This window comes from Limulus polyphemus, unplaced genomic scaffold (genome assembly GCF_000517525.1).
Source record: "Limulus polyphemus unplaced genomic scaffold, Limulus_polyphemus-2.1.2 Scaffold4333, whole genome shotgun sequence".
Taxonomy (NCBI): Eukaryota; Metazoa; Arthropoda; class Merostomata; order Xiphosura; family Limulidae; genus Limulus; species Limulus polyphemus.
Genome location: NW_013669943.1, coordinates 7,678 through 18,725, shown reverse-complemented (window position 1 = coordinate 18,725; position 11,048 = coordinate 7,678). Strand labels below are relative to the sequence as shown.

The 11,048-nt window shown below is 31.3% G+C and overlaps 1 pseudogene; it reads left to right on the top strand.

Annotated features, from left to right (window-relative positions):
• The window catches only part of LOC106470979, a 53,749-nt pseudogene extending 43,398 nt beyond the window's left edge, over nt 1-10,351 (top strand).
• Nucleotides 10,352-11,048: the final 697 nt, after the last annotated feature.

The following is an 11,048-nucleotide window of genomic DNA, read 5'->3' as shown; positions in this document are numbered from 1 at the left end:
TATATATATATATATATATATATCCTATTCTAAAAGAGCATTGACTTTGGTAAGAAAAAAAAGCCTATATAAAAGAGATGACATAAATTGCTTGGAATCAGTATGATTTATTAGTTTGATTGTCATATATCTAGTGACCAGAATTTTACAAATACTGCAATTGGCTGAACTTTCAGTTTGTAATTTACATTATAGTTAATTGTTTTGAAAATAATTATTTTCATTTCAATTATTTCCTTTCTTTTCCACCTCTTATGTATCATTATACTTTTTTTTACCAAAAACAAAATTAGTAAATCTTCTAGAACTTGTGGAATGTCACACTCTTTAGAAACATCTAGACCTTCAGAGTTGTTGAAGTTAAAAATATGTAAAGATGTCAACTTCTTAAAGAAATTTGTAATAAAAGCTTCATATTTAAGAATATACACATATTTATACAGGGTATTTCAGAATTCTACTGAAATGGGTATAGTAAAACAATTACTAGTGTTTTAGGCCTACTCTGTGACAATATAATTAAAATTATTCAGGTTCATCTTCAAGTTCATGACCTTTGGAAATGTTATAAGTATGTATCATACAATTAAGATTAGACAACAACAAATACAGCATATTAAACCAAAAATTATCACAACTGATTCTCAAGAACAACAGTTATAGGCATAATTTCACTCTTTCCATTGGATGTTTTGCAATATAAGGTGAAAATCTGACCATAGCAAAGGTTATAAAAACCTATTTTTGAGATGCAAGGTAAGAATTTTGCTTAATCATGTTATTGCACCTTTTGAAGGGTCCAAAGGGTTAAAAAGTATTTAAAAAAGCCCTTATATTAAGTAGTACACACCAACATTATGTTGCTACTAAATCATCTCAATAATGACCCATTATTCAGTTAAAGAACAGTTTAACAGAGTTCTATTCCATGGAGAGTGTCACCAGAATCTCATAAGATAAGAAATGTGTGTCAGTGATGTACACTTAAAGCATTTGTAAAATGTGGACAAATCTACTTTTTATGCAGCTGTTGATAGTTTCCATTCATTATTAAGATGTTTATCTCATTGGCATTTATGTCTGTAACTGTTGTTGTTGTGGAGTGATTTTATTAATTTTTAGTTTAAAATGTTTCATTTGTTATTGTCTACACCTACATGGTTAACATTTTGAATATATGATGCATATTAATAAAAGCTGAGTATATGACTTTGAATCACCTCGATGATATTATCAGAGGATAGACCCATAACACCTCATTCCATTACCACTAAGAGTTATTTTCATATACCTCTCCATTTCAGAATTATTTGCCTATCTAGAGGATTTATGAATTACCAGATATATGATTGAATATTATCCCTAAATATATTGTATGTGCAACTGAAATATTTCCCTGGATCGGCTTTATATGTAGTTATACTTAAGCCATGAGATTACTCTTTAAAATTCATAATATTAAAAAAAATTCATTTGTAGCTCATATAAATTCTTCTAAGTAGTATTAATGAATAGAATGTTTTGGTCACTTGGTGTTTTTCTAATTGAGTATCATGTTTTGGTTCTCAGATTCTAAAATTATTGTTTGTTTGTTTGTTTTAATATGCTATTTCTATTTTGTGTAGAATATATTACGTGTTAAAAAACAGCTTATTTTACTGATCAAATTTTTTGTATTAAATAGTCCATAAATATAGTTTCATTCTTAGTAGTCATGTCAATGTAACTGAGTATAAGCTAACAGTCCAGATGGAAACAGTATAATTGTTTTAGCGATGTGTATAATATATAACCATCACATTAGTTTTTCAATTTCTATCCATAGGATAATAACTTAATCTTTCCAGCTCGTTGTGAAGATACTGGATCCTTAGAAAATGGATATGCCAAGCTTCATGGACAAAGATCATTTGGATTTTATGCAGGGTTGACAATAAGTTACAGCTGCAAGGAACTACACTATCTTAGTGGATCTTCAGTCCAAACATGCACTACAAATGGCACATGGAGCACCATAAAACCTCGTTGCATCAAAAGTATGACCTGATGTAGAGAGAAAATCCTTTATTCACTAAGCTACTAATACAAGTTCCTGAACATTAAAGTTAATAGATGAAGTAAATCAAAGTATTTTCTCCAAACAGGCTCACAGTTTGAGAAGTAATAATATTACTTCTTGCTTAATTGTGATATTATATTTACTGACATCAATATGATAATTAGTTTGGATGAAAGTAGAGGATGTTGAAAATCAAAGAAGACATCTTGATCGTCCTTGAAAAGCCAGCTACCCATCAGCAACAATATTCAGTATATTTATTTTTCAAATTATAAGTTAATTTATATAAAAATTAAATAACTAGTAATTTATATCTGAATACCATTTTGTAATACACAATACACAGTGTACTATTGAGAGATGTGTAACTAAATCATTAATTTATTCTTTATAACTGATGTTTGTTAATCACTTTAGCTACAAGCTATCACTTTTTTAATTGTCTCGTCTGTATTTGGCACACGTGAAGTGTGATTTTTATTTCATCTACCATACAATACCACACTACATTTGTTTAAACATATCACATTTTAAGCTGCATTCTTTGCACATAGTTAAAATGTAAAGATAACATACATATCTTAAATTATTATGATATTAACAGTTACTTACATTCAATCATTGATGTTAAAGTTATTAAAAGATACTTCTTTCTTATTTTCACAGTTACTACCTGTGAAAGTCCTCCTGTTCCAGCCTATGGATTAGTGGAAATAAAAGCACCAGAACGAATTAGCTCAGACAGGTGAGTTTCTATTTTTGGCAGATTTGCTGCTGACAACGTGTAGATGTTGACACCTAAGTGCATATGGTAGGGGTTGCTGTTGCAGCTGATGATATCATACTGGTGGTTGTCATTTGGGTATTTCTCCTGGGGTTATGGAGAAAGGAGCTGGTTCTATATATGTATACACTTGTTTATGGATTATGTGTGGTGTCAAAGTTACAAGAAGGTCTTGCCAGAATAAGTGATGTAAGGGTCTTGCCAGAGGTGGTGGCCATCCCAAGTCTGTTGTTTTTCTCTTCAAAATATCCTTTGGTGGGGCACTGTTACTTTTTTGTCTGGAACTTTATCATCTCATCCTAGGACCTGGATCTCTTAGACTTCTTTGACTTGATTCACTCCCAGGAGGGCTTATTCTAGCAAGAGCTGAATGTCTGACACACTGAACTTGTAGTTTCATCTAAACCCACAGTCCCTGGTTTCTCGGGCTTAACCCTTTTTGAGACGGGTTACAGGTGAAAAGCCATGTCATCTTGTTTGTTGACTCGCATTCAAAATTTTAAATATTAAAAAAACACAGATAAACATCGATTTTTGTGCCACATGGTACTTTGAATGCAGCACTGGTTTAAATTAGATGTTAAAATATTAAGTATTTAGTTTCGTACAAATTAGAAACTCAAATTACCAATATTGACATGCTAAAATATAAAATAAGAATGTCTTAATTTTTCTATTCAAACACAGTGGCACCCCACCCACTTCTTTCCATTTTTGGAAATGCTCCTTTATATACACTTAGTTCTATATATGAATAACCAATCAAAAACTCAGAATGTCCCCTAGTGCCTTTCTTGGCCATTTTAAATTCTTAGGACACCATTTCTTTCTTTTGAACCAAGATTTTAAACAGGTAGTTTGTCTTCAGTCCGCTCGAAATTTCATATTTCTTTAGACTAAAATACAGCTTAATTACTATGCTCGATAAATTATAGTGGAATTCTGTGGTGTTTTTATAGTAATTTGTGATTTTTTGTAATTCAACAGTATACATATAAAACCTAGAAAAAATTATTTTGTTTCATATCCTCCACATGCAAAATTTTAAAAGGCTTAGCAACTTGTATCAAGCAGCAACCTAGTACAAAGTTTGTAACTAGAAGAGATAATTGTTTGCTTTACTTCTCTATTTACTGTTCTATGTTTTAAGAAAAATAAGTTTAAGAACTTATTTATAAATAAAAATAATCTATATACATATATAATGTATAATTATTGAAATGTGACTGTATTTTACAAAATACTAGTCTACTAAAACACAGCCAAGACAGGTTACTTTGTAAAAACCAAAGGTCAGTTTTATGTTTTTAGATATAGTAACATGAGTGCACGTATGCTGCATCATTGTAATTTCTGTATTGTTAGCCAGACATGGCTGAAAAGTCAGTATAATAAAAATAATAAATATATATAAATGTATAATGTTATGAGATTTAAGCTATTTAGTATAAATATTTATGTTTTTATGTTATAATTTGTATTAATTTCAAAAGGAAAGAGGCATAATTTATACTTATTACCTAATTTTTTATGGTGGTTTCAAGATTGGTCAAATCTACCAAACCTGTACAGAGATTCATTACTGAAAATAACAGATAAAATATAACGTTTTTTTTTCCTAAAGAAACGTTTGATAACTATCTGGACATTATAAATATTTTGTGTGTGAAATTTGAAAATTTTCTGATACATAAAAGTATTTTTAATCTTAAAATGAAAGAAAAAAAATATAATAGTCAGCAGTAAGTTGTGTCCATTCACTGTTCAGAACTGTCACCAGCTGTGCACTGTACCACCTCACACAAGCTGATACACTCATGTTAGTTGGTTTCACAGCAAACCAAGCCTAGGCTATTTCAATGTAAGAAGTCCTATTCCATTGAAACAGTCATCCAATCCACTTTCTATGCTTGTAGAGAATACAACTATTTCAGTATTGCTTGTTCAGGAGAACTGTCACTACTCTGATAAGGGAACCCAAAGTTTATTTGAAATATCACACTGGTGCTCAGAAGGCAAGTGTCACAATACCCTTTCATTTGTTCTTTGATCAGTCAAACAACAGTCTTAGCTGTTATCATTCAGTTCATACGTTGCCAACCAGGTACTCAAAACACAAAGGTTACTAAACCCTTTCAGTTGTTGGTGGAACGATCATATAGTTGTCCTAGTTAGTTTAACAAAAACTTCAAGCCATAACAATCAAGAAGTAATTGACAGCAATATGGTCGATCACTGGAGCTTTTTTGCACCTCTTCTGATGCTTCTTCATCTGAATCCTTAAAAAAAACTGTACAAATATTTTCATCTATCACCTTCTTGACTGAGCTGAGATGCTCCATACCAGTCTCGTCCTCCTCTGACTCACCGGCTTCAAGCTCTGATTCCTGGGTAAGGCAGTGTACAAGAGGTTCACCTGTAACATATTGTCACAACTTATCTTCATGCTGAACATGATTATGTGCTTCCCATAAATTTTGAATCTTTCACACATGTAAAAGGACCAGCTTGTCTAAATACTGGGTGTGGACAGACTAAGCTAGGGCTGAGCAGCTTCCATGACCAAGACTCCATGCTGGAAGATCCTTTCTTTGGCTTTCTTTTTGCATTGTCTCTTTTGTTGTACGTAGCTGCCTTTCATAGTTCATGGCATGCAAACTTGTATGCTTTTGAGACTGATTTTTCTTAACCAATCCACTTGGTCTTATAGGTGTTTTGGTATTGTGTAACTGGGAGGTGACCACATACATCTCCTTTACAGGGAGCATTGTTTCTCAACCAAACATGAATATATTGGGCAAACAATCAGATGACATCTGTTCTGTTGCACAATATGCTGTCATAATTTGCAACAAGTGCTCACTTCTATAACTGAGACTAACTGGTTGTTGAAAAACAATGAAACAATAATAAAACTTGCAAAATAAAAGCTACGAAAAAGATGCCAGCGGATGGGAATAAGTAAATAAAACATATCTCTTGCATTCCAACCCTATGCTGATAACAGGATTATGTGAACAGCTCTGACATATATAAAAAGAATGTTACTATTTTAAGAAAGAAACTTAAATTACCATTCTAATTAATAATGTAGCATATCACCCAACCTTCTTCACTACCATGCTATTAAAACAGATTCACAACACCACTGTTGCTTCCTTTATAAATATACAATGAACTTAAATGTAAAAAAAGTTTTGTATAGGAAGGATGTACACTTTGTTGAAAGTGTCTAATTTCTACTTTATACCATAATTCAGGTTATCACGCACCCGAGTTTCACTGGCAGGATTTCTTCCCCCAAATATCTCAAAACCTAAGCCTTCTTCATTGAATGTGAACCCTGTTGATCAAATCATTCTACCCAAAGGTCACTACCACGTAGGTACACAAGCAAGTTATACTTGTGAGTCACAATACTACAAGCTGCTTGGATCAAAAGGACGAAGATGCGAGTCAAGTGGAACATGGGGTGGTAGACCAGCAAGCTGTATCCCAGGTAATGGAATTCTAAGTTTTGTTGTCTTTCATTTTGTAATAATAACTTATTTTGGATAAAATTTCTCAGTGAAAAATAGTTAATTTAAAATTTTATATCTAACAGCCATGACCTAAACAAATGACAAAGTCATAATCTGTGCTTTGAAAGGAAAATCTCAGTTAAAATAATGGACACTATTTGGATATCACCTTCATTTAGCATCCACAGGTTTCACTGAAATCTATAACAGTTTTATTTGGTACCAAATAAGTAAACTATGTGAATTCTTAAATGTTTTTTTAATTAAATAAAGACTTTTAAATTTTTCCACATCAAACCTTGTGTATCACTTAAATATATTTTAATTGATTCTACTTAAAAAAATTCAGTTTGCAATTTTAAAAATCCATATTGTCTAAATCCTTAGTTGTTTTTCATAATCACTTGTAAGTTCTATTCCAGAGGTATAAATGTAAGTGTATTTTTTGTAATACTAGTCAGTATTTATTAAATTTATATAAATTTTTAATCCATATCCCAAGAAATTGGTTAATTTCACTTAAATTTCATTACTAATATATGTTTATTAACATTATAAAGTTATCTTTAGAGTAAAATGCTCTTTTTTGTCATTTTATTTTATATTGTTTCTAAAGTTTGTGGACGATCAGACTCCCCTCGCTCCCCATTCATTATAAATGGGGTTGTGACTGACATTGGTCAGTGGCCTTGGCATGCAGGGATTGCCAGGTGGTATCCAGAACAAGAAGTTTGGTTTATTCTATGTGGAGGTAGTTTACTGAATGAAAAGTGGGTTATCACTGCTGCACACTGTGTTACCTACTCATCTACTGCTTTTTTGATTGAACCTAGCCAGTTTAAAATATACCTAGGCAAGTACTATCGTAACGATGATAAGGATGATGAGTACGTCCAAATAAAAGAGGTATGCGAGTCCTCAATAAGGCCAAAATTCATTATTTTCAAATATTTGATTTTGAAGCATTTAGATCTTCATTTTAATCCTTTTTGGTATCTTACATTTGTATGTTTGTAATCACTTTGTAACATAAGGAAATTTTATAGCAAATTTCATGATAAAGTATCATAAGAATCAAGATTAGGTTTTAAGCAAAATAATAGAAAATAACATTTGATAGCATATAAATAGAATGGTCTTTTACCTTAGCGGCTTAAATATAGTTTACAAGACAAATAAAAAGTTATCTACAGGATATCAAGAAACAGTATCTGTGGCAAAAAAACATATAGATATAACTATGTAATTAAACTAAAATAACCTTAAACATTTTCTTACAATATGATAATTTTCTTTGAAAAATTGAAAATCACTTCATTGAGAAAAAGCAAGAATTGATTACTTGAAGAGTGTTTGATGGTAAAATAAAATTTAACAGAAGCTACAGCTTATTTTATATGGTAAATTTTAATATTTACTTGAAACATAAAATTATCTGCTCTAAAAATCTATTACCTAAAAATAGTGCTTTATTTGAGATTTTTTTTTTTTTGCCAAAAGGTCTCCCAGTTGGTTAGAGGTAAGTTTGCAGCGTTAAAACCCTGAAATTCAGGGTTAAGTTCCCCATGGTGGACAAGGAGCAGATAGCTAATTTGTACTTTGCACTAAAAACAAACATACATAAAAAGTATATTTTCAAATAATGATTCCAAGAATGATAAATATTTACACAGCAGTTACTCAGTTTGGCTTCCTCAAAATAAATACAATTATACTTTAATTATATTGTATACTAAGCTGTCAATCTTTCCTCTTATTTTTGTACATCTGACTAACCACAACTATATAAGAACATATTACAGAAAAAAAGAGAAAAAAAACCTAAATGTAAAAGAATGTAAAGGCACAAGTTAAAACAAATCTTCATAAACATATCCAAATATAATGTATCTTAAGAGAGTATAAGGATAATTGTGTAACTACTTAACAGTACTCCTCTCTTCTAGGTAAGAGAAATACATGTAAATCCATTCTACGATCCTGCAACTTTCAACAGTGATATTGCACTGATTCAGCTGAAAAATCCTGTCATTCTGACCACAAGGGTGAAACCAGTTTGTCTCCCAACTGACCTCACAACAAGAGAGAACCTGAAGGAAGGCACAAAAGCAGTGGTAAATACATATATATAGGATGGAGTACTTACAAGAAAATCAAATTTTTACAACAATTCAATTACACTAAAAGATTGATTTGTATTATGTGGGAAATGGTTTATCAAAATCAAGTTACCGAGAGATCAAACAGTGAGAAAAGAACTTGTCATATAATGAGTTTGCTACAGTGGTCATAAATGTTTTTTTTATTTTAGAAAAAATGTAAAGCAAACTAAGTTACTGTTTAGATGGGAAGGTAAGAAGATGTTATCTAATGTAAAGTAATGGAAAACTAATCTGTCTTCAATGTATACTTAACACACTAGGATTGAATTGATGATGAGCTGTATACATAGGAAATACTTTGAATAACACTTTATGTAGTAATGTTTATCTACTAAAGTGTACATCTGAGAACTTAACTCTGTACAATCCAGTTTAATTGATAGTGTAGATTTGACAACTTTCTCTTAGGTAACAGTCTATACTATTCAGTAAAATTTAGGATTCTGTATGATCAGAATAGTTAGTCATAAAATCATCAAATTTCTTTTGCTGTTTTTATACTGTAATGCAAATGAAAGCTATTTTTCAGGTGACTGGCTGGGGTTTAAATGAAAATGATTCATATTCAGAAGTACTCCAACAAGCTGTTCTCCCTGTTGTGTCAGCTAGCACCTGTCAACAAGGTTACAAAAATGCTAGTTTGCCACTAACAGTCACAGAAAACATGATTTGTGCAGGATACAAAGAAGGAAAAACAGATGCCTGCGGTGGTGACAGTGGAGGACCGTTGGTTTTTGCTGATTATTCACAGCGTGAAAGGGTTTGGGTTTTAGAAGGCATCGTTAGCTGGGGTAGTCCCTCTGGATGTGGCCACCCAAACCAATATGGAGGCTTCACCAGAGTGCATAGTTTTCTCTCATGGATTAATCAGTTTATTTGATTGAGTCTTTTAAGTTCATATTTTATACCTTTTCAGTAAACTATAGAAGTTTTAAATTATATTCATGCATGTTTGTAAAAATGCATTGACTCTAAAAAATTCAAATTTTAAATATCTTTTTCGAAAGACATTACATTTCTAACATAAGACATTGTTTGGCCACTTATGAAATTGTTTTAAAATTCTATATGATTAATTCCTATAAAGCCTAAAGTTATCTTTTGTTATAACAGTTTAAGCTAACAAGAACTTACAGGTATAAAATGTAATAAAATCAGTTAATAATTAATATTTAATTTTGCTTGAAGTATAAAAAATATATAATCTTCAAATTACATTTGTAAAACTAGAATCTACCATTTTTTCTTTACATTACTTATTACCAGTGTTGTTAACCTAATAAAGCATCACTAATGTAGTTTAAAAGCTCTTTTTAATTCAGCCGATTTTTTTTTTCACACAGTTTTGTATTTCCAATAACTATGAATTAATCTCTTCATAATTTTTAACCTTGGACAAATTTCTTCTTTCTAAGGACAATTTCCCAAATTCTAACACAAACCTTATTATTAATGGTAGTGTTAATTTTTTCCCTGTAGCTGTCATTAGACGAAGCTAATAACAGCTTCATCTTTTATTTAAGTTGATCTGCTTTTTAGAATCTTCCTGTTTTCAGAGTAAATTTGCTATAAACATTCTGAACTACAAGCTTTCTGGACAAATGTTTTTGCATTTCACACTATTTTTTACATTTCCTCATGTGGAATGGAATTAAGGATTTTACTTTCTTCTTTAGTTTCTGAAGCTGCATGATTAGGAGATTATAAGATATTGTTAAAGATCTGTTGATTTTTCTGTAGTGGTAAGACCACTAAGAAAATGATGGATGTAATGATTTTCACAAGTATTTTTCTATTTTATGAAAGATTAAAGATGTTTAGCATACCAGATGTTGTGTAAGTTAAAGATCAAAATCCTGAAGTGACTTCACAAGGAAACATTACCAAAACATAAAAATTACTTAAGTAAAACTAATCCAAAATAAATATGCCTAACAACTGATAAACGTGGAAAAACAAAAATTGGATTGAGTTATTAGAATCACACTTTCAGAGATCTAGTCGTATTATTATTGTCTCCAAGGGAGTGACAAGAGAGGTTTTTTTATCTTTAAAAGGACATAATATTGTGTGCCCATCTACAAGAAGTGCTGTTAACAAAGGTCATTTCTTTGATAGTTTCTTCAAAGGCATCTGTCATTAGTTCATCAAAAGTGGAGATCTAAAGGGAATACATCTGCCACCAGTGGAAACAGACATTAAATCATCTTCAACTTGGAATAATTTAACAATCTCTAACCTAGCATCAAAGGACATTACAAATAAACTGTTGTGATAACCATTACTCTGAAAAATACGTATCTCAGAAGTGAACAGGAAAACATGACTTCAGTCAGTGACCTAATAGTGCAAATTTTAGACATTAAGTATCTCAGTAGTCTAGTGGTTAAGGCATTCGTCATCGGTGCCACATTATTTAGATCTATGCAACATGTACTGTGGTGACAAGGACTCCACATGTTTAGTGTGGAGGGAGAAGAGCCTAAGCTATTTCCAAGTGCTATTACCCCTCTTAGTGTCTT